The 25,695-nt window shown below is 39.2% G+C and overlaps 1 long non-coding RNA gene across 1 annotated transcript; it reads left to right on the top strand.

The window, feature by feature from the left end:
• The first annotated feature begins 741 nt into the window (after positions 1-741).
• On the top strand, positions 742-16,361 carry LOC122989259. Its single transcript, XR_006404998.1, has 3 exons — positions 742-817; positions 15,919-16,053; positions 16,126-16,361. It is a non-coding gene; the product is annotated as an uncharacterized LOC122989259 (long non-coding RNA).
• Positions 16,362-25,695: the final 9,334 nt, after the last annotated feature.

The raw sequence follows: 25,695 nt of genomic DNA, 5'->3' as shown, positions 1-25,695 counted from the left end.
AATCAGATCAGATCAATTTTAAAGTGCCTTTATTAACCTCTGTAGTATGAACTTTCTCTGCTTGGTGTCTGTTCAGCTCAGATCATCCTATAAGAGGATTGTTTTTCAGTGCAGGAAACATAAGAAAACTGAGAGTGTTGGATGCCAGTAGTGAAAATGTTTTTTCTATCTTTTTGTTTAAGGAAGGAGACACCAAAGACACAGACACACACCCTGCAACACACCGCAGTAGTTCCCAAATACTGAAGTTCAGCTGTGTCACAGTCTGTGTGTTTTTTATTCACAACTAGTCAGACAGAAAATTAGCTGTCAATTCAATCATCATACTCCAACTACTCCTAATCAGAGGAGAAATCATTTCACAAATTTCAAACCACTATGGAATAATTGAAACTTTGGCGCCACTCACAGGTGGTATTAAAAAAGACACAGTGTCACACTGATGCACCTTCAAACTCCTCTCAGGTTGAAGGTGGGCAGCGCTATGCTGAAATAATATGATATATACCAACACTGCAACAAGTCTAACTAGGACTGGGATATGTATATAATTAGAAAAATACATACATACTTTTTTTTAATTGAATGCATTTGTTTGTGTCAATTCAAATAAACCTCATACAGTTAATCTTTGCACCACTAGAGGGCGTCAAAGTATTTCATGCTAACGGCACTCCCTTCTCAATTAATTTAGGGGACACATAAAGTATATGACATAACTCAGTGAAAATAACCATCACATTTATATGTTTGTCTTGGACTTTTTCACAGCTCCTGAGGGATGCTCAGACTCTAAGTTTGCACTTTGACTGCCAAGGTAACATTGGTTTTACAAACTCAGGTCCCAAGTTATTAAGTTTAAGAGCTTAAAATACTGATGTGGTATGTTTTAGTGTTTAAGTAGGAGATTCAAAAGTGCTGTTTACTATCCTGTAGAAAGCTGTCAGTCATTATTCAGTTGTGTGCTAAGTGGCAGACTCACCTGCTGAATTTTGTGAACAGCAACCACAGAGCTGTTTGTCTTTAAGAAAACTTTAGAAAGATGAGAGTTATGTTTTGTATTCTACAGAACTGTACAGATGCTTGATGCAGAGTTGTTTTCCCCCTGAATACACATTAAGAGTTAGATTTTGTAGGGTGGATAACTTTAATAATAATTGGCTACAGTTTCATCATAATATGCCTCCAAAATATCGGAAAACATTTGTTATCAACTCTTTCATGAAAAGTGCAGTGGTTGCAGAGTGCAAAGTGCAGTTAACTCTCCAAATGAACTCTCAGTTTCTTCTTTGGCTGTTATGTGGAAACATGCTGAAACATGAAACACTTAACATTTAAAGCAGCGGAGACTGGTGTTGAATTGATATTTAAACAAATGTTGGCCCTATGGAATGACATCCTCTGTTTAATTTACAATGTCAGGTTGGCATATATATGATTTTAAAATGTCATTTTAATTACTAGTATTGCAGAGCTGCCAGTAATGATCATGATCCCATTCCTAAAGTAATTGGGATAGGGAGGGAGATGTCAATCAGTCCTGTGAGCATGTCTAATCAGCCAATATAATGTATGTGAAATCACCTGTCTAGGCGTGCAGGGCCTATAAGTTTACATGGCCGTCATGCAAGTGAAAGTCATCAGAGTCACATGATTTTCAGTAGGATGTGAAAGGGTGTGGGATGAGAGTGAGGAGAGTTTGTACAAGCTGACAAGTGATTCAGCAACATGGGGGTGGTGAGGAGAAAGGTAGTGGATAGACATTGACAAATCTACACTATTCAAACTTTATTTTGGTTATGTTCATAAACCTTTGCCTCTCTTTTCTTAGACTGCCTTACACTGTTAAAAAATCACAAAACATGTAAAGAAGTTAATTTTCTAAAGATGACAAACATAATTTTAGATGTTATACCCAGCAGGCTGAAGTAGCCTGAATTATGCATCAGTTACATCATGAAGGATGTCATGAACAGTGACGTCATTGCTTTTATATGATCGTGAGCCACAGCACAAAAACTAGCATTCACACTGAACCGTGTAAATAGATTTGACATGTTGAAAGCTATATGTACATTTACAAAATACAAAACATCTGCAGTTCTGACAGTAAATGTCTTGCAACAACATGCTAAACAGTTTTATGTTTGCATATGGAAGATACATTTTTGCGAACTCATGAGAACATATGAGATAGTTCATGTCAAATTATTTCATTCTCTAGTTTTTTTAGTCAATTATTTTACTGTTTTTGCCTTTTCTTTCTTTCTTTTTTTTGCTCACTTTTTTCTGAGGTGGCTGAAGCTAAATATAAAAAGCAGCATGGCCTTCAGTGAAAACATACTAACATGAACAAATACAGTCAAATTAAATCAGAAACTAACATGAATAATATTACTTTGACTGGTTTCTGCATGATAAAATATTTAGGAATGTATTTCTTAAACTCATTGATAAAAAAGGAAGCTCAAAAATCACATATCATGATAAATCTGAAATATTAGTTAAATATTTTAAGTGATAACCATCTGTGGAGGTCAAAATACCAAAAAAAAATGATGTAGCATGTATAGATGTGAATGAAATAGATGTCTGATTGTTTTTACAACAAAGAAGTCAGAGGTTCACCTTAAAATCAAACATTTCCCCGCCTAATTCTGATTTTCTTATTAATCCTTTTTCAAAACCACCAAGTATTTTATTACTCTGCTATTATTGCATCTTTTATCATTGTAGATGTCATGAATGTGTAGAGTATTTCTGAAATATGTAGGAGTACAGACATCAAAGGTGTTTGTTGATTAAACAAACCATCTTTTTGTGATGTATTGCGGGATGCCCTTATATCTGATTACCACTCCACAGTGGCATCAAGCGTGGGTTAAGTGTTGTGTGTGTCGGCATATTTTTGGATGTGGGACAAAATCACCTGCTTATTTAATGCTTGACATCATAAGTGTGGGTGTTTACACAGAAATGAGTTGTACAGAACAATTCATTACTATAAGTATGAGTATTGTTATTATACTCTTATTATACTCTTTAACTTAATATTATACCACATTGCAAGTAGTAAGCAAGCAGAAGTCTGCAGCATATGGTCTCCTAGAGAATACTGACAGCTTAAACATTTCTCTACTTATAGACAGTGAAGAGGAAAACAGAAAATTCAACATTGGTGATTATGGTGCAGATGAGTAGTGTTCCTCAAAGTCAAAGTTATTCCATTTTCACCTGTTTTTTTTACTAGTGTGGCTAACTATTGAAAATAGCTTAAGTTAATTTGCTACAGCTGATAAAATCAGCTGGTGACAATGTTAACTTGATGCTAACTGCTTTCAGTTTCTTCTTTGGCTGCTTTGTAGAAACAGTAGGTGGACAGAAGTGAGAAGCCCTCTTAAGTAATATATAAAGCAGCCATGGATGTATTATAAGAGCTGGATACCAGATAAAAAATGGCACCCATTCAGTACTATAGGAATTGCTTGGCTGGTGTATACACCAAAAAGTTTCTAGCTTCCGTGTTTGCTTCTGCATTTTGCAACCCACTGAATATGTGCAATGGTGTTTCCCCCGCTGGCCCTCCCCATGAGTTCCCGCTCGGCCCATAGACTTTACATTGTGATGACATCACAGATCTTTAAATGACCTTTCTGGGCTCAATGAAAATTTTTACAAATATAAAACCTCCATGGATCAAAAATTCATAATAGAAAGAGTCATAATTGATGTTGTTTGCAGTTCCAGGTGTCCTGTCAACAGTTTTACAGACGTTTCTTTTACAATGGTGGTCTATGGGGAAAATGCTTTTTGCGCCACAGGGGGATTTTTCGTTGCAATACCACAAGTGACCACTGGTAAAAATTGGCTGCAAGGCTGAGTGGTGCAGCCCTATCCAGCTCTTATAATACATACATGAAAGCAGCATAAACTGGTGATAAGGAGTGCAGGGTTTTGCCTTTCATGCTCTGGATATACACCCTGCTAACTCAGACCGAAGCAAATGCAAGCTTAATGGTGACCCGCCTTACTCCGCCTCTGATTGGCTTACCCTGATATTCTTACCCTAACCCTAACCAATCTCACTCCTCATACCAAAACCTAACTAACGAAGACAACGAGTACTAGCCAATCAGAGGCAGAGAAGGGCAGGTCATGATTTTGCCATCCTAGGAAAAACAAAATTTGACGACCGGCGCATACTTGGGCTATTGTTAGCTACGTCAGCTATCTATGACTTAAGCTAAATTGTGCTAACAAGCCAGTATCATAATCAAATAACATCCTGTGACAGTCTTGTTAGTGTAACTCCTTAACCACAAACACAGTAGAACTGGAGAAAAATCTGTATTTATTCTTTAAGCAGAAGCTCAGAAAGACAGCATGAGCAGGGGAGAGATGCAGACGAGCAAACTGTTAATTAATGCCCTTACAGCAGGCATCAAAGCCTACATGTCTTCAAATCTTATTAACAAAGCAATAATTTCCAAAATTATCACCAGCACACTTATTGGGGGGCTTAAATTTAGCGATTGAGACCATGATGACTTGTTGAAAAAAATTATAGACTTAGGCTATTTGGGAGATTATCTGTGTTCCCAAGGTCCTATGTTCCCCAGTTCAATATTTTGTTAACACAGAGGCAAGCCTGGGGCATGAGGGACGGCCAGGGGGAGAGGGACCCATCAGGAGCTTCCTCGAGCCCTCCACTGGGGCCCTGGAGGGTCCTGGAAGCAAGCTTACTCCTAACCCTTAAATTTGATACTTAAGTCATGATGTCTTGTTTTTAGAAGACAGATGTGAAGTGTGAGAGTTAGATTCAAAAACATGTATAATAGGCTAGTTTTCACCTAAGGAAACTTTAAGATATGACCTTTGGTGATTCCATGACTCCAACCATTTGATTAGTCCCCTCAAGGGTGGGCTATTATATTGGGAGCCATACAGCAGTGGTGGGGAACAGAAAACCACTTGGCCAAGTTCCCACAACAGCCCACGTCATATTAAGCAAAACAACTTTTTAAGGTTCCCATTATGTGCTATATAGAGCTGGGGAACATATAGGAACCTGGGAACACAGGACCCTGGAAGCACAAGACCCTGGTAACATAGGACCCTGGAAGCACAGGACCCTGGGAACATAAGACCTTTGGAACACAGGACCCTGGGAGAGCACATATGTAGAACGGGGAACATAGGACCCTTTGTCAAGTTCCCATTATATGCCGTATAAATCTGGGGATTTTTAGACTATTTTTAGAGAGTTGATTCATTTTGAATGTGAATCAATTGGAGCCACTTCAAGGTACTTCCACATTGGCTTCAGCCTCAAGCTGTGGTAGTTGCCGCTTCATGGTTAACATCATGAAAATCATGTGCAGGCACAGGTGTACACATAATAGTTTTAAGGTTCAGTTGTGGCTTTGACTGTATTCTCTGTTTAATTTACAGTGTCAGCCTGGCATATAGATGGTTGAGGTTTAATAGCACAGCAGGTTTAATAGCATAGCATTAATAATTGACATTATAGAGCTATTTATAATTATCAATAAATCAATAATTCCCCCCATCCCTAAAATGCACAGGACAGTGAGGGGGTATTAGTCAGTCTGTGTACATGTCCACAGTCCTGAAATCTGTACCATGTGTGTGTTGTGTGTGACACAAAAGACAGAGCAACATACCAAGAGTAATGCTGCGTTTATTTTGTTTTCATAAAATGAGGTCATGGGAGATTCTATGAAAGTGTGTGTGTGTGTAGGAACCGTTCACATTGTCTGTGCGTGGGTAAGAAAAAGAGGATTAAGTGAAATTTCCAGATGTAATACTGATAATGTCACACTTTTTAAAGAAAAATAATAACAGCAATAATATCTGTACCACTATGGAGACCTAAGGAAACGATTGCTGAGAAAAAAAAAACTCATCCTCACAGCACAATAAGACAGTAAGACACATCAAACATACACAGTACAATAAAGTCTTTGTAAGGTTGGGCATTATGGAGCATCAAATTATGGCATTATTTGACACTGCTTTTGTTTATCTAAAATGAACATTTAATTTTTTATTAACTTATTAAATATTATGAGTCATTTTTATCCATTGAATAATACATTACAGATAAATCTAGCAGAACTTGTGAGACTTTGAAACCCGAAACACTAGACTTTGAGCTGTTGCTAAAACATGGCCTGTGACTAATCATAGTGATGAGAGCCTGTCTGCAAGGTGAGGTTTAAACTCAGTAAAGTGGCTCTTTATGTCTGGAGATCTGGCCACAAAAACATTACATGTGCAGAAAATTTGTAAAACTGATGAGAAAAGTCTCAATAGTATGTAGAGTTTAAAGAGAAAACTGGATGTGTACCTGGAGGAGAAGATGCAAGGGAGTCATTCAAGCTGCTAGAAAATAACATGTTTTGCAGATGACTTGATTTTTTACTGCGGTGTTATTGTTTTATTATCTGTCTATTTCTTTTTTTTCTCTCATGTCCTTTTCTGTGCAGTTACCAATATTCCACACAGGGGTCACTGAACCACTTTTCTTTAATCTAATACAATCTGATTCCCTCAAACTGCTTCATTTATTATCAAGATAACACTCATAGATTGAGTTGAACTGCTTATCTGAAACTGAGACCACAACTTTCTCCCAAATAAAAAGGTAAAGAGCAGAATCCAACTGTTGTTGGGACTGCACCTTTTTTCTGACAGTGTATCAAAAACGACACTGAGGGGGTCCACCAGTATTTATTATTTTAGTCATCAGAAGGGTTCCTGGAATGGTACAGTATGCATTAAACCTCTATAAATTGCTCATATAAGCCTATAACATGTCTATGAAGTTTAATACAGCTGGAGAAGTTCACAGATACTGGCAGAGAGCTGCGGGGGGAGATTCCCCGTGTCATTTTGAAGCTCTATGAGCCTGTTTAGGGAAGGCAACGATAAACACAGGCAGCCGTAGACAAACATCTTTGACAAAAGCCCACTCATGATGCGAGATAAAGCCTATCACCCAGTGTGGAGGTGGGACGAGTAAGCCGCGGCCTAGCTAAGCCCGGGGACTCCCCTGTCCATATATTGGGAAATCTATCTCTCTCTTTGTCTCTGATTCTCTCTTTCTCTCTGTGTCTGTCTGTTTCTCTATCTGTCTGTGTTTCTTCCTCCCATCTCCTTTTCTTTCTTTTTTTTTTCTCTCTCAATTTCGATCTCTGCCTGCCGTAGCATCCTCTCAGCAGTTTCATCTCACCCCAACTACGCACACACACACACACACACACCACACACACACCACACACACACACACACTCACACACACACACACACACTCACACACACACACACCACACACACACCACACACACACACACCACACACACACCACACACACACACACACACACACACACACGCCAGTTTTTGATTTTCCATAGAAGGTGTGAGATGTTTATCTAGGTCTCTCTCTCTCTCTCTCTCTCTCTCTTGCTCTCTCTCTCTCTCTCTCTCTCTCTCTCTCTCTCGCTCTCCTTCAGTGTCCCTCTGACACTGTCCTTTCTGATGCATAAACGGGTTCATAATGAGTCAGCCTGCAGCAGAAACCTGTTCCACACTGCTCTCCACTCCCCACAGCCATCACACTTGCTGTTTTGGGAGCACAATACCAAAAAGTGTGGGTGTATTGTCCAAGAAATGTGCCCATCTTCTCCCTGTGTGAATGAAATGGAAAGTATGAATTTACCAGAAATGTAGGTTGCAGATCATTAGATTATATAAACATTTCTGTAAATAACTAAGCAGTTTTTATTATTTTTTTTTGTTCATCACAAGTTCATTGCAAACATGATTACTGCAAATTTCCAATGTGATGTCACATAATAGACATGAAGGGTTTTTTGTTTGTTTTTTTTTTAATTAAAGGTGTTACAGTACATGCAGCATTTAGACATCAAAAGACCATAACCATACCATGTAAAAACTGTGGTGCAATTACCATAAACAAGCAGACCATGCCACGCATGCTGTATGTCGAATCATGTAAAGGTCACATTCTGCAAAATGTGCTGTGTTGCTTTTTCAAAACAGGAAAAGGGGCGCTGCTTTTCAAGTGCAAATAGAGTTTCTGGTGAAGCCACTATAGAAATGTAGAAATTGTTTCCAACATGTTTGTTCTGTTCATCAATAGGAAAAGAAGTGGTGCCATAAAGTGGGGTGATTAACAAGAAGCAAGACTGAGTTTATGGCTTTATGAGAAGTTTGAGATTACCAGTAGTGTGAGACAGCAGTTTTAAAATGTTTAAGGTAATTTCAACAATGAGATGTAAATGGACATCACAACATGTAGGAAAAGCAAAGATGTAAGTTAAATTAATGATGGCTGAATTTCATTTAGCTGCTTCAGTTTCAGGGTCCCGGTGTTGTACACGCTGGATCGCTGTCACACTGTTATGTCTTACTGGGACACTTGAATGGAACAGAGCCATTGTTAATGTTATTAGTAGCACCTGTTCTTTTCCTACTATGACCACTTTCTCCTTGAAAAAGGCCCATTAACCTATATAATAATTTTGACAATGAAGGAAAGAATCCTGTGACTCCATTTAAAATGCAAAGGTTGATAGCCCCCCGCTGTCACTCAAATCACCACCCAACATTTTGCAGGGTTTAGCCACTGTTTGCTCTTTGCTTTGGTTAAGTTTAAAGAGCTAAATGCTAAGTTAATACTGAACATCAATTAGGTGGCAAGCAAGAAGATTCATGGCATGCTCCTGTTAAACTGTGCTGAATGTTTAAGTTACATTTGCTGATATGTTAAAGGCCGTGAAAATGTATGTAGTCAATACTATGAACAATGGTGTCCTACTTGAAAAGACTATTTTCTGCCAAAGTTAGAACAGTTTTGGTTATTTCAAATAGGAAACTTCTGCATGTGTGTTTCTCTCGTTGTTTTTCTCTCTGGTTTGAAGTTGACAGGGTTCAGTTGGAAAAAAAGTGATGTCACACACTCCAGTGTAGCAATCATAATTACAGCAATTATCACTTTTTATCTTTTACAAATCAGACAAAAACATGAAATCTAACCTATTGAGCCACATATCAAAAAACATATTTCATTTATCACAAGGCCTAACAACATAATTAATAAACAATAAATGTATAAACAGGACATACTAACAATACTAAATCCTAATTCTCACATACAAAGTAATAACATTATCAAAAAACTGGAAAATTAACTATCTCTCAGAACAAATACTTGAAGTAAATGTGTTCATATTTAAGTCAGTGACAATAACCCTCTCCAATCTCTTCCCCCATGAGCTTTAAAATAAACCTTTTTCTTACCAAACTTATGTTAATAATGTAGATGTAACATCACCTAGTCGAACAGAGAAAAAACTACACAACTTGAAAAGGCAGAAACAGCATGACTGTGCCAAATCAGAGGAACTATTGACTCAGTTTCTACAGAGCAAACACAGCATTCATTTTGTCCCTTTAGTTGGATGTTTGAGCTTCTCTGCGCAGAATGATGTGCATGCAGACTTCACCACTAGAAAGTTGTTTTCACATTCATCTGCTGAAAGTGGAAAATTTTTCTCAGATCACCTTAAATCTCAGTTCAAAGTGTGCAGATGCAAACATGATATGTGACATCACAACTAGTTTGGAAGCAAATCATGGTCCAATATTCAACTTGCACAAGTGTGATGTGGAGACTTTAGGCCTTCAGTGAACATACACTGAGAATGGACTTTTCATTCTGTAGGAGACATGTTGTCTCCAGCAGTTAAACTAAATTAAATGAAATATATTTGCATAGTCATGAATTCTGCAATATTTAGAGGGATAAGGAGTAGATGCCATTTTACAAAATTTAACGTAGTGATTCAGTTCAGTTTCAGTTTATTCACAAATCAGTTGAAATACAAGTGCAATCATATAAGACATAATGGAGATGTGTGAAATGCGACACCCTGATAAGCTATCTGAAGCTTGAGAATAGGGGCCCATTTTAAATGTAGTGCATGTATTATATAGTAACACTTAAAACCTACAAAACACCTAAAACTAACCCAAGACTCTAAAAAATACTACTAAATGGTCCCGACATTTTTCAATCAGTCTAAACATTAATTAAAAAGGTAAGATACAATAAATAGAGACGTTTGGCAAATGGAAATAACAGTACAAAAGCATACAACAGTACGCTTTTTGAAAACAGACACAGACACTTTTATAGTGTTATCAAGCTCATTCCACACATGTGAACCTCTGCTAACCACACTAAAGCTTATACATTTAAGTTTACATTTCTTACCCTTGTTGAGCTTATATACAACATTATACATTATACAAGCACTGTGAAAGATATTACATTCAGTAGGCTTCAGATGACTGTAGCTGTGGAGAAGAGGGTCAGTCAATAGTGTCAAATGCTTTTGATAAATCTTATCAAATTCATCTTATCTAATTTTATACACGTGGTGCTCTTTGTTCTAAAGCCATACTGTGATGGAACAAGAATATTTGATCAATCTAAATAATCACTGAGTCTACTATACAATCCTCTCCAATACTTTGGAGAGAGAAGGCAATATAGATATAGTTTGGTAGCTGTGCATATCATTTTTATCACTAAGACTTAAAGATCAGTACAATTCTAGCAATCTTTGTCATTTTAGGCAGAAACCCACAAAGTAGAGAGAGACTGATAAACAAGTGGCACCACAATTTTATCCACAATAGCTTTAAGCATTTTGCTAAAGATTACTGTAGCAAAATGCTGTATGGGAGCTTTTCATATTCATAATGATTTTAAAGACTTCATTTCTGTCAGTTGGTGTCAAAAAGAATGACTTAAAATAACTGCCTTGAAGATATTGACTGAAAGTAGCACCCTCTGGTTGACTAATTTTGTAAGAGTGATTTTCACCTATGGCGATGAAATGATTGTTGAAAGTGTTAGCAAGATCGGAACAGTGAAAATCATTTCATTTCTGGCATTGAGTTTGATTTTGGTGTCAGGAAGCACAGTGGTTTTGTGACCCTGGCTGAGGACTTCGTTGAGCACCTTCCAGGATTGCTTCTCATCACCCTGAGAGGCTTTAACAAGCTCAGTGTGGTGTCTTTTCTTCCTCTTTTATATTACATGTGTGAGCTTTTACTTTACTTTTACTTTTTATTTTAAGATACCCCTAGTAAGCTATAATTTCTGATCTACAGCACCACGTTTAATCATCTTTTCAGGTATGGTGTGATCAGTGGAGCCTGTTATTTCATCATTGAGAACATTATATGTTGTGTCTGAATCTTTACAGTTACAGACTGAGTCCTGAAGGTTTTTGCATTGTTGTTGCAAGGTTTTTCATTTAGGACTTTAACTCTTGCTTTAGTACATGAATGATCAATCTTCTTAGCGAGATCAATGAAGAGTACAATATGAAAATGGTCTGTAACGTCAGAAAGTATTACACCTGAGTCAATACATATATTGAATACAGTGGAGGCTGGTGACTCAAAAAATTGGGGAGGACAGGAGGAAAACCAACATGGAATCTTACAACAAACCACATCATACTATATCATTGTCCCACCTGATGAAATCCGAGGGGTGGGGGGCAATTTTATATGCCAATAAAACAATTTGCTTTCAAAAACAAAAACCCCTGAGTGGTGAAAAGGCTGCTTCTTTAAAGACATTTAGCATATACATAATGTCTCTAAACAACAAAGTGCTCATTTTAGCCATGGAGTGGTTCAAATGTGTCATTTTACCAACAAAGTGAAATTCAAATTTATAGTACTGTTCTATTGTGAAAACAAATGTATGTTCTCATCAAAAACAGACAACATATCACATGATTTACACGTGTTTCCTTTGTATTTTCTTAGTATACAGAAATATATAAAGTAGCACAAAGCTTATAATGTGATACAGGTTCAGATCAGTGCTGAATACTAGAAAGATTGAACACTAAAAACATTCACAGATCTAAAAGTGTAGGTTCACATCAGAAAGTATTAATGTGTATCAAATACATGACTTACACACCCTTATCTATATGTACAATATACAAAATATAGGCCTGGTCTACAAAGCTGACATATTAACACTGGGGGTGTTAACATGAACACAAAACTCACGGTTTGGATCATATCACGGTTTTGAGTCACGGATCAGATCATTATTAGGATCAGTGAAAAAAAAGGGGGGAGACAAATAAAAATGTGTTTTCCATTTATTCTATAACACACTGACAGCCAGAAACAGCAAGGAACTTTTGTCCATGGTCTTAAATGTAAACAACATTTAAGATGTCCAATGTTTAAATAAAATAAAATAAAATATTCAATGCTCAGTTATTGCAATATGAGGCACGAAACCTTCCTCTTTTAAACAGTGAACGAAACAGCCTCTGTCCACATCATCAAAACTTGATGATAACAAACATTCACCGCTAACGTCAGTTAGCAGCTAGATGCTAATTAGCTGCTCAGCTGCAGCACATTAAACAGCAGCCCTGCACTTTGGCTTGACAGCAATTAACACAACTCTGAATAGTCTTACCCTTTTCTCTCAGGTAACGTTACATCCAGCATTGGCACAGTGAAACAAACGGATCATTCCAGAGCTCCACAGTTGAATAACATGTAATTGATCGGTAGGAGGTTTAACTTTTCCTGGCCCCTGGTTTTGACTTATTGTTGTAGCCTATATGCTCAGTTCACAAAGTTTGTGAAGAGTTCATTTAGCCTTCTGACTACATTTAATAAAATAAATTTTTTGGATCATAGTGTATGTGTTTTTATGTTTTATTGCTGTTTAAATGCAGGTTATTATATGGCTATTTAAAACCGGTAGTTTTTCTATATGGCTGGAATTCTGCAATATTAACGGCCATATTGGCCATCAAAAAAAAAAGTCTAGCATTAACTCTGGTCGATAGCCTTCGATGAGAGATCCACCAATATCTTGCTGATTTTGCAGATGAAATTAGAGTCCTGAAATAGAGTATCAATCTTGCTTTCTTACTCTTGTGTCTTTGATATCAGCTCTGGGCACAATTATTCTTCGTTCAGATTCCACCGATGTATCTGTGCCATCGCTTTACTTGATCACCCGTAGCATGTTGAATTGATTGTTGGTCAACGTGTACGGTCCCGATTACCTTTTTTTTGTGGAAAAACATATAAGACACAAATTATTATTAAAATCAGAGTATTTTTTACAAGTCTTTAAATGTGTGTGAAGGGGATATTTAAGATCTTTATGATAAGTTTATATGATGATGTCGCTAGAAATATCTGTGGATGCATGTGCAGTAAACACACTGAATTTGTCCTTTCTTAATTCCTTTAAAGAACATTTTGCAACATCTACTGCACATGTGCTTATATGAAGATATTTACGTGCATCAGCACTGGCACCAGTTGTAACCACATACAGTATCTTTTGAAGACAGTTTCTCTGACCCATATAATTCATCTGACAGGAAGCAAACTTGCCTTCCCAAACATCCCACGCTGTTGTTGTTTGTATCTTTGACAGTAAATCAATCAACTTAATCACAAAATGGAGTAACTAAATTGAACTGACCTGTTTATTGACCTGTTTAGTAAAATGCACAGTTGCTCTACTTACAACAAAGTCCCTCCTCTCACTCCTCTGAGTTTGACATAAAAAATAACTTAAGATATAAATCTGATCCAAACTAAGGTACTTTTTGACTGTCAACATCAGAAAGTTTTCGTAGACTAAATCTCCTATATTTTAAAGAAACTGAACTGAACTAAATTTTTTTTACAGACAGAGGTGGGAGGTGGGAATGAATAAGCCCCTGCAGAGCTGAGCCCGTGGGACACCCCCTGTCCATATCTTATCTGATTCTCTCTCTTGAAAACATCTTTCATGTTATTGTAAACAGTGTGAATGTCCCACACTCCCTGAACATGAGTTGCTGAATAATCAGACTTGCAAGAATCCCCTCAGGTCAACTGCATGGATGTGTGCCATGTGCATATACTTCTAAAATATACAGCACATCATAACACTCTCTACATTACTAAACAAGAACATCTACCCAAGCAAGTAAAGATATAGTAGCAGTGCTGGTGATGAATGAACAATGAAGGCCTCTACCTGTCTGGAAACATTGACTTTACTAATAACTGAGAATTTTGTTTCAAGTAAATCTTTTCTCAAATCTCCAATAGTCATTCTGCAAATATTGTCACATTATTGATATGCTGAGATATTAAGTCAAAATTATTATCAAGTGCAGCTGCATTTACACATGCCATTTAGGGGTTTGTTTGTAATGTTTTCTATAGAGTTGTGAAGTGTGAGAGGCTATTTTGAGCGCCCGTGGTTCTGGAATTAAAAATCCTTTTGTTTCTCATAAACAATGGCCGAGTGTTTAATACTTTCCAGCACTTGGATGGATTGCATACATTTAAAATTTCAGAGAGAATTCAACTATGACTATCCAATCAGCAAGCTTAAAATGGTACAATTATAGCCAAGTCTTGGCAATCATTCTCTTCATATAGGGCAATGTTTCATTCCAGACTCTTAATTACTGAGATGGTTTACATTGATGTAAGGCATTCCATTGATTTCTGAAGTCGCACTCCACAAAAGATCTGACTAATCAGATAAGCTAGCCAAATATGCCAGTTGAACCTGCCCATCTTAGTGTACCGTTTTTGCTGCATAATCTAATGAGAAGTAAACACTAGAATAGTCTTTTTGGTAGTGTGAGTTAGCTAACTAACAATGTAACCTAAATTATCATCTTTACACTTACACTATCAGTCTCAGGCAGTGGTGGAAAGTAACTACGTACATTTACTCAAGTAGTGTACTTAAGTACAATTTTGAGGTCCTTGTACTTTACTTGAGTATTTCCATTTGATGCTACTTTAAACTTCCAGAAATATTGTACTTTTTACTCCACTGCATTTATTTGACAGCTTTAGTTACTTTTCAGATGAAGATTTGACATAGAATAACATGATAATAAACTTATAAATCACACTGCATTATTAAAAATTAAACCTGCGGCTCCCAAAATTTTTGGCTTGTGGCCCTTTATAAAGAATCTGTGTGTATTTGTGTCTCTTTGTCACATTTCAGATGTCTCTGAGTTGTTGTTCAGTTCCACCAAAGAGACATTTTCCCTTACATAACTGCTATATATTAACTGTTCAAGGCCAAAAGTAAAAAAAATGCAGAGATTAAAGAAAAGAAAACAAACAATAACTAATCCAAATTGATGTAGCAGAACGTTGTTTTTTCTTCCGTCCTAATCTATCATCTCACCACCCCTCACATTTATCTGGTGACCCTCACAGAGTAGTTTATACTAGCTCCACCTCAAGCTGCTGCAACTGACTCATCAAGATTAATAATGCACTTTGTTTAATATATGTAAAATATTACAGCCTGATTTTCTGCAAAACCGGTACTTTTACTTTAATATTTTAAGTACATTTTGCTGTTAATACTTATGTACTTTTACTTGAGTAGGATTTTAAATGCAGGACTTTTACTTGTAATTGAGTATTTTTACACTCACTGCAATAAATTGCTGTAAAAATATGACCAAATTCTAACAGTAAGGTACTGTTCTTCCTAAATATGCTAAAATACTGTAAATTTGGATGCTTTTTGGAACCACAATGAAGAACGGATATTAACAGTAGGGCTACTGTAAAATTTGATGGTAAAATACAGTATTTGTCATTTGAATGGTTATTTTGGTTATCTTACCTCAACCCAAGTGTGTTTCTGAGCTGTAGGTTGCTGCAAAGAAACAGTAATTTTTTGCCAAGCTGTACTAAAACCTGGGACATAATAGGTGGTTTCCAGGTTGTGTTGTTTACTCATACAAGTGTTAGATGTTGTTTTAAGGTACTTCATTGTGATTAACCCTGAGAAGGGAACAGAGGCCAGCCGGGGAAAGTAAATAATACCTAAGAAGACAAGTGAGCTGATGGTGAATCCTTGTCACAACTCTTCTGAAGAACTTCACGTCACTTAATAAAGGTAAGTGAGCTGTCCCTCTTGTTTAGAATGTTTCTCTCTCCCGTTCAAGTGTTTCATTTCTCTTTCTTTCAGTCTATCTCTCTTCTTTCTCACTCAGTGAGCTGTGAGCCTGGAAGCCTGGATGGCATTACAAATCGTGTATCCTGCAATCTGTTTACTTGTGCTTTTATATTTTTTAACAGTAGTTTGCAAAGCAGTTGCTGTTTAGACTCAAGACAAGGTTTTGCTGGTATCTCAGGATATTGTAATTAACAGGTTTACATTGATCCCCTGTGAAAGGGGCGTGAACCTTGAGAATTATTTTTTCAAACATGCATATTTGAAAGCTTATGAATAAATGTTCAGTTCCGTAAAGCTGTCACTTGTCTTACCCTCTTTTGTGCTAGATGTTAAGGGTTATGTGTTTTTAAATGTAAAACTGAGCTGATCTCATTACTGGACCATTAAGATAGATAGATAGATAGATAGATGGATAGATAGATAGATAGATAAATAGATAGATTCTTTATTGTCATTGTATTACAGTTTGGCAGCAATCCTCGGTTCAACAACTTGTCCACAGCTCTTGTGAAAAAGCTGTTTTTCAGACGGTCGGTCTGTGCCCTAATGACCCTGAGCCTGCCTGAGGGGAGGGTGGTGAGTGGATGTCTGTCAGTTTTGGAAATGGGGAGCCAACGATATGCTGAGGTGTCTTCACTATCCACTGTAGGTCCTTCCTCTCCTCTGCAGTGCAGCTCGAGTACTAGACTGTGCAGCAGTATGGCGGGGTTTGTATTTGTGTTTGCCCGCCAGAAGTTGTGTCCCGCTAGAAGCTGTGTCAGAAATCGCCTTTTAGCCAGTTTTTAACCAGTTTTATGCCATATAAATTCAATACTCTCAGATATTGGTCATTTTAACAATGCATTCTAACTGGATAAGGTTTTTCAATCATCGGACGCAGATCTTAAGCGGTTTTAAGGACCTGATTTCTACAGTAAATTCAGCCATAATGGCTGTGTGTGTGGGCTGCAATCATCAGTGCTCACAGTTGAAGGACGATATCCACCACCTAAAGACAGAACTTCGAAAAAAGGATCAGCTGATTGACAGCTGTATCTCCATTACCGCCGCCCAGGCAAAGCATATCTCCCATATGCAATCCTCCAGCCTTATCGCCCCGGTGGCCCGGTCGCTCTCCTCCCCAATGTCACAGCTGATCTCGGCCTCTGCTGCTACTCTTCTTTGGCTGCCTTCAGTGCACACCGGCACAGCCCGCCCGGAGAGCCCTGCAGTCGAAGCGGGTGGCTCCAAATGAGAGCTCGTTGCGGTGGCACCGGACACCACCACCTCCGTCGCTGCATTGGAGCTGCCAGCTGATCCGGATGTCGGCACGGGAATGGCCCCGGTCCACAGCTCCACTCCGATGCCATCCCAGCCATCCTGGGCTGAGGTGGTTCATCGCGGCCAAAAGAGGGATTTGGTCAAAGGGAAAGTCTCTCTGCCACCTCCTTTCACTCTCTCTAACTGCTTCATTTCCCTGATGGATGGCTCCGTTCCATCGTGGTGATGCCCCTGCAGACGCGCCGGCGTCCGAGCCAGCGGACCCCACTCCGGCCCCTCCCGTCACCGCTGCGTCTCCTCCACCTGTGGCCAGCGCAGAACGGGCGGGTCGCTGCTCCACGAATGGGAATAGGTGCCGTAGGATGCTGCAGGAGGCCGTCATCAGACGCTCAGGAAATCTTCCTCGGACTGAGTCTCCTCGCTCCTGCCCACTTGCACAGACTCTCCCACCTGAACAGCTGTCATTACAGAAGGAGTGCCCGCTGCCCAGTCCAGGTAGATCGCACACTTCACCTCCTCGTCCTCTCATTCCCCCCACTACATTAATCATCAGTGACTCCATAATCAGGGACATCCGTTTCATCAATGCTATTACTCACTGTTTCCCTGGTGCCACAGTACCCGTGATTCTGGACAAATTACTGTGCTTGCTGCCCTCACTCCCAACCGCTATTACACGAATAGTCCTGCATGTAGGGACGAACGACACTTCCTGTCGGGAGTCTGAGCACACTAAAAACGACTTTAATCTCCCTTTTAACGTTTTAAAGGACACTGGAAAGTCTGTTTTTATCAGCGGGCCTATTCCCTCTTTCGGGCGCGGAGCTGAGCGCTTTGAGGCTTCTCAGCCTGAACACCTGGCTCCACTCAACATGTAGTGCTCAAAACTTGGCTTTTATTGACAATTTTAACCTGTTCTGGGATCGTGAGTTGCTCTTCAAGAGATATGGGATTCATCTCAACAGGCAGGGTACTCAAATGCTGTCGGCAAACCTACAGCATGCAATCTAGTCTGCACCACGTGCATGACTATGTACACAGCATACACCCACTCCGAACCCCCCTCTTCTTCTCCTGTCTCATCCCATCCCACCGCCTCCTGCGCCAGCACCCCCTGCTGTCCTCCGCCAGCAGTAACTCTTTCACCCATTCCTCTCCCCACCTCAGGTCCTGGCCCACTGATTCCAGGTATAACAATGCTTTGTGATAAAGCTGCTAATGGAGTGTCTAATGTCACTGGAGCTGTGCCTGTTACCCCTGTAATCATGCCTTTAATATTGAAACTGTTGTCTCTGTTAGAGATGTTATAGCTACGAGGAGACCGAGGAGAGGGCCGGTTCTGGTGCCTGTACCTCTCAGTGACCGTAGTCTAGTGAATATGCTTACACAAGATAAAAAGCTAAACATGGCTCTGTTTAATGTCCATTCTCTCACTAATAAGACATTTTTTGTGAATGATCTTATTCGTGAAAACAAACTTGATTTCATTTTTCTCACTGAAACATGGCTACCGTCAGATGGAGCATCCCTCTTACTTGAAACATCACCTCCAAATTATAACTTTATCCACTCGACCCATGAAGGGAAGTGAGGAGGAGGGCTGGCTGCTATCTTCTCAGATGCTTTTAAATGTAAAAACCTCAGCTTCAGTGATTTTTCTTCTTTTGAATATCAGGCCACTATATTGGAAAGTCAAACTCCTGTGCTCCTAGTCACAATCTATCGACCACCAAAGTATTCAGCCTCTTTTCTACCTGAAATTGTGGATTTACTCTCAGTCTGTGTCACCAACTATGACAGCATTCTCCTAACTGGTGACCTGAACTTGCATATTGATAATACCCTTGACTGCAGGGCTGTGGATCTTCTAAAAGTTTTACATTCCTTTGACTTAATGCAGCATGTTATCGGGCCAACTCACAACTGTGGCCACACTTTAGATCTAGTGATTTCTAGAGGGTTGCATACTGTGGTCGATAGTTGACCTAGCTGCGTCAGACCACTACTGCTTGTTTTTTAATGTTACCATCTCACACTTAGATAACAATGACACTAAATCGTCTTACTAAAAGACGATTTCTTGGTCCCTCCTCAGCGGCTATGTTCTAAAACCATTTGCACAGTCAGGCTTTCTCTGATGAAGCTACATCAATCCATGAAAAGGTTAATAACTTCAATCATAAATTAAGGTCATCGCTAGACATAGTGGCACCGGAGAGAATAAAAAGAAATCACAAACTAAGGCCACCCCCTGGAAAAATGAGCAAATATGCCTCCTAAAGAGGGAATGCCGTCGAGCAGAGCATGCATGGAGGAAAAACAAGCTAACAGTCCACCGCGAGATTCTCATAAAATCTATTTCTGCTTATAACAATGCCTTGCGCTGTGAAAGGCAGGCATATTTTTCTAAAATTATTAACACCAATGAGAATAATCCCAGAATCTTATTTGAAACCATTGACTGTCTCCTAAAACCCACCCACTTTAATGAGCATGTCCATCTTCCCTCACAGTCAAAGTGTGAGGAGTTTGCCTCGTTCTTTGAAAATAAGATTGTCAGCATCAGGACTAGTATTATAAACACTACAAACTCAAAAATATGCTCGAGGAAGTCTTAACTTTTTTAGGAAAATTAGTGAAGGGGAACTCTGGAATATCATCTCTCAACTGAAATCCTCCACCTGCTCACTCGATGCCAGCCCCACTTCCTTTTTTAAAGAGGTTGTAGATAGTTTTATTCTTGATGTTCTAGATATTGTAAACTGTTCCTTAGAATCAGGTATCTTCCGGATCCACTAAAGACTGCTCTAGTTAAGCCTCTGCTCAAAAAACACACTCTGGATTCCTCTGTTCTGAGTAACTACAGGCCCATATTCAACCTGCCCTTTCTAGGTAAAATCCTGGAAAGGGCAGTGTTGATACAGCTAGAGGCTTTATTACATAACAATATTATTTATGAAAAATTTCAGTCTGGTTTCAGAAGTAAACATAGCACCGAGACTGCTCTCACTAAAGTCATAAATGATCTAAGAATGAGCGCAGATAAAAAGAACATTTCTGTCCTTGTTCTCCTCGATTTGACCGCTGCATTCGACACCATTGATCATGAGATACTTCTGAACAGACTCGAAAGCTGGATTGGTCTCTCAGGAACCACACTGAGCTGATTTAATACCTACCTCACAGACAGAAACTACTTTGTTAGTCTTGATGACTATGTTTCCGAGAAACGAAGCATTCTCTATGGTGTTCCTCAGGGCTCAATCCTTGGTCCGTTGGTATTTTCTCTTTACACGATTCCACTTGGTGAATTATTCGTAACCACGAGATTAATTTTCACCGCTATGCTGATGACACCCAGCTGTATTAATCTGTAGCACCTGACAATAAGGATGCCCTACACCCTCTACTAAACTGCTTCTCCAGTATTGTGCAGTGGATGAATGGCAACTTTCTCAAATTAAATGTCTCACATGCTGGGGTCTGTTGGTGAGAAACTCCATGATCCACAGACAGAGAGTGGTGTCACACTGTAAAAATACCGTATATTACTGCAAGTCTAGCTACAGTATGAAACTGTAAACCTCATATTCTACAGCAGAATACTGTAATCATTTTTTACAGTAATTAACTGTTAAAGTAATTTATGGTAGTGACACTAAAAAAAAAAAAAAGGTAAAATGCTGGCAACTACAGCTGCCAGTGATGTCAGTGGTTCCTTCTAATCCATCAGGAGAGGTACCCAGCATAACTAATCTTGTTAGCCAGAGGCCAGACTTTGTTACCTTCATTCTGATGGCCTCTTCAAACAGTCATATCGCCTCAGCTTCATTAGCAATGCCCTACTCTGTCTGCACTCCGTGCAACTCTAAATTGCTGGCTGTTAGTCGTCCTTTTCTCATAATGTACCATGACCCAGTGTTCTTGCCTGGATTACTACTTGTTCTGCAGAAATCTTAAATCTATCAATCAAACTTAATTTGCAGTACCTTTCATACAGGTAAGTAGAATTTAAAGAACATTACAGAAGTCTAGTCAGCTTCAATAGCCTATAAAAGCATGTATCAGTCTCTCTGTATCATTCAGTGAGAGAATGATACACTGAAATGTAAACTAAAGGGCATCCCCACTAACAAAAGTCAAAGCACAAGATAAGCTGTGCAAAACCACATGTTTTGCAAGGTGTGTAGGGTGGACTTAAATGTTGGTCATGGTGAGAAAAATGATGTTAACCAGCATGCTAGGTCTGTTAAACATAAGTGTGACTAAGAAGCCACAAAAAATACATCAACCATCTGTTTGATTACAGCAGGGCAGGCTGTAAAGGCACCTGGTGCTTAGATCTCCAGAGCTGAGAGAAGAAACCTTTTTCTTAATGTGAAAATTATGGTCAGGTGGGGTCCCAGAAAACCTCCCATATTTTCAAGACCCAATGTTGATAGATATGATCTCCACCACCACAGACACCAAAAGGTGTTTATCTGTAACCAGCATGAGGCTCTGCATCAAGGATCCTATATGTTTTTCTTAGTATTACTGTGTTCTATGAAGAATCTCATCATAGAAATGTTATAGATGTGTCATTACCTGTTCAGTTTTTCTGTGATATGAGACTGAATTGTGTATTCGTGGGTGAACTGACTGAGTACATGAATGGGCGATTCGTTTACCTGCCCTCAGCATTAAGCGGTTACACAGGAAGTCAGCTGACCTGTGTGGTGTGAGCTCTGCTGTCATGAAGGGGATGTTTATGTGTCACAGCGGAAAGACAGACCAGCAGTATTGGTAGACATCTTGTGTTCCAGCTTCACCTCCCCCAGCAGATCAAAAGTCGAGGAAATGGATGATAGTGGAGAGAATGTAGGCGAGAGCCACTTCTACTATGCAACAGGCACAAACAAACAGACATGGTGGGGGGATGTGTGAAGCTGATCAAATGGGCAACCTAATGGACTGTGGTGTGGATGGAAAAATAAATGGTTTGTGACGTACAGCAGCATACCACAGAGTTTCCCAAATGCACAAGAAGAGAAAAATCAACTCCTTACTCCTACTTGTCTTTATTCTCAATTTGGACTGTGCTTTACATGATCTCCTTCTCAAGAAGTGGTTGTTAATGTGTGTGTGAAAAAAATAAGTCAAGTGTCATATGAGATATAATCTTAATCACTGTATACCTTTGCACTCTTGGTCTAGTAGTAAAACAGTGAAGTCAAGTTCAGCAGGTTTTAAGGAGGTTTTTTTTGTAAAGTTAGAGTTCCTTTTTTTATTATAGATGCTAAAGCCGTCACGTGCAACTTTTCACAAGTATGGTCAAGCCCTCCTCATGAATCACCAATATGCGATGGCGAAATCACTAGACGGATGCAAAGGTAATCTGAATCAAGCCATAGCAGGTAAAGAAAAAGTAAGAAAGGACTGCAAAAATGTAAACAAGAAGAAAAAAACATGTCTTACTGGGATCAGCATCAGTTCACCACTGGTCTCACCCATAAATATAATAGAAATTTACTGAAAAGCTACAGTAGCAGTGTGGTTTGAGACCAGACTTTTGTGGTTTTTGTCACATATAGCTTTCGTCTTCACCTGCATTTTTTCTGAGTTTTGATTCTCAGGAAAAGAAAGACTTGCCAAAATATCCTCATACCAAAACAGACACCTTATTGTCATCATCATCAATAGATAGGTTGTCGGAAAAAATGTTCATGGTCATGTAAGTGTTTGAGCAAACATATTAGCCTATATATCATAGTCCACTCTAGAATGAAAGAGAGTGGCTGCACCAGAGTTGGGCTCCTGAATACCTCTCAAAGTTGGACCTAAAAAGTGGGACATTTTGCAAAATAACCTTCAAATAATCTTCAGAAAAGACTCTTAAGAAGAGGTAACAGCATTAGAACAGCAAGAACAGAGGAAATATCATCTTTGGGTATATTTTTTAAATCAAAACAACTAGCTAGCTGTCAACTGTTACCAACCTTCCAAAGTAGAAACTGCAATGAGGAAGCTAACAGAAAAGTTATTTTGTGAAGACAAGAAGAGAAATTAAGGAGCCCTTGTTGGTGGTATTCTCTCTCTCTCCATGAACTGGTGTGATGGCGGCACGACAACATTTGCGGTGGCCTCCCCTAGTTCTGACTATGCAGTGTCTTTATCCATGTATACGTCTATGTCTATGGATTATTTCACTCCCCCATCAGTGCTGGTCACTCGTTGACATGCAAGAGGTGTCTATATTAAACTGAGACATGTATTTTCTTTATCCATTCTGTTGTTGTTGTTGCACTGCTGTGGGCTGGGAGGAACAGCAATTTGTTTGGGGTTTTTTTTGTGTGTATGCAAATACACAAGAAAATGACAATAAACTAAATCTTGAATCTTGAAAACAAATGATGCTGTATTTTTTCAGGAATTGACTCTAGAATCATGGTTTGAACAAGAAAAATGCTGGCAGTTATAAACTGGCATTATCATTGCTGCTGGAAGTGTTTCATAAAGCCAGATTACCAGATAAACCAGGGGTCCGTTTCACAAGGCAGGTTCAACAAACTCCGAGTCTAATGCTGAACTCTGAGTTGATCTACTCTGAGATAGGAAACTCTGAGTTTCCGGTTCCAGAACAGCTGATTTGAGTCAGTTTATTCAACTCGGAGTAGTTTCACCTGGAGTTAAGCGCGTGCACAACAACTATAAAAAGCCAGCATCAATGGAGCCCCGATTCAACGAGTCACCATGGCAACGGGGAAGAGGAGGGCGGCGTTTTTCACCCTACTAGCACTAGAAATCTTAATGCGATAATACAGCGAGTTTGAACATGTTTTCAAAAAGAAGTGCAACACCGCTGCAGCTGCAAAAGAAAGGGAGACGGCGTGGGAGAACATCGCTGCTCGGGTCAATGCGTAAGTTTAAATGTGGTCCTTTGCAATCACAATAATATTACAGAGGAAAACTGCTTGATTGGTCGCCTATTAATTTATTTCATTTAGGTCCAATCCCGCGAGGGAGAAGCGCACTTGGCAGCAGTTTAGGATGAAATATAAAAACATTGTTCAAACAGGTGAGACCTCGGCATAATCTCATGGGGGTACCTCATTTTGATCATGTTTTACATTGTAAAGTAAATATTAAGTGGCTGTTTGACTGAGCAGCTGTTTTATCCCCAACATAATGCTGGTTTCACACACATAAATGTCTTCTCATCTACATCATGTTCTTTTAAATAATTAAGCCTATTTAAATTAACACAGACTTCTACTCAGCCAACAGAAAGAAGGCAGATGCCCGTAAAACGGGTGGTGGTCCAGCACCGCCACCTCTAACGGAGGCAGAGGAGCTGGCCCGAAACCAGACTATAGGAAGGCCAGTGGCTGGCTCCGACATTGTACAAAAAACTTCCGTTTGCAAAGAATCGCAGCGCAACACACAATATCTGCTGGGATGTGAGAGCATGACTACGATTGGTAATGTTGCAAATGTAAGGACGGATTAGGTTGTGTATGTAGATGATGGACTGTGACGTGAAACGGTACCGCTCAAAAAGATAATTATCTGGAAATGCTAGAACATCTATGCGCGGTCTGATAACCTCAACGAATATTTAATTCTCTGCGCAGTAATGCTGCACCTTCATCCACGGGATCGTTATCAAAAGGACATGCCATGTTAGTGAAAAATGTTACTGTGGCTGTTACTGTGCCTAATGGACTTCTAATATACTGACTCTGATTTTTTTTTTTCTTTTTAATGATTTTTTTAAATGACAGAACTAGGCTACGCCAAAACTCGCCTGCTGACTGAATGAATGAGGAAATCAAATGGAGTGTGTGGCTCTGAAAGAGGGCGGAGACTGAGAGAAACTCGAGGTTCATTGAGAAAAACCTGGTCCCGACCAGGTTAGGTTCATAGAGTCTGTTGCTACGGTAACTGACCGAGAGCTTAAGTTACCCCTCTCTCTGAAACAGGCTAGAGTTACCCCTCTTTCTCTGGTTTGAGTTACCTCCCTTTTTGAAACGGAAAACTCAAGAGTTTCCCTCATTTCAGGGTTAACAGACCCTGAGTTTTCACTAAACCTGCTTTATGAAACGGACCCCTGATCTACTTCAGTAAACCAGGCTCATAATCAGAAAGTTAAAGGACAGGTTCACAATTTTTTAAGTCTGTCTTAAAACAACAGTCAGATGCCCATATGCACACTGAAAGAGGTTTTGCTCGTTGCAATAATTCCTCCTGCCAATACTGGACATTAAAATATCTCTTCTAAAATGCACTCACAATGTCAGTGATGGGGAACAAAACCCACAGTCCTCATTTTGTGCACAAATG

Source organism: Thunnus albacares, chromosome 9, assembly GCF_914725855.1.
Source record: "Thunnus albacares chromosome 9, fThuAlb1.1, whole genome shotgun sequence".
Lineage (NCBI taxonomy): Eukaryota > Metazoa > Chordata > Actinopteri > Scombriformes > Scombridae > Thunnus > Thunnus albacares.
Note: the sequence above shows the minus strand (reverse complement) of the source record. Positions and strands in the feature narration are given on the sequence as shown.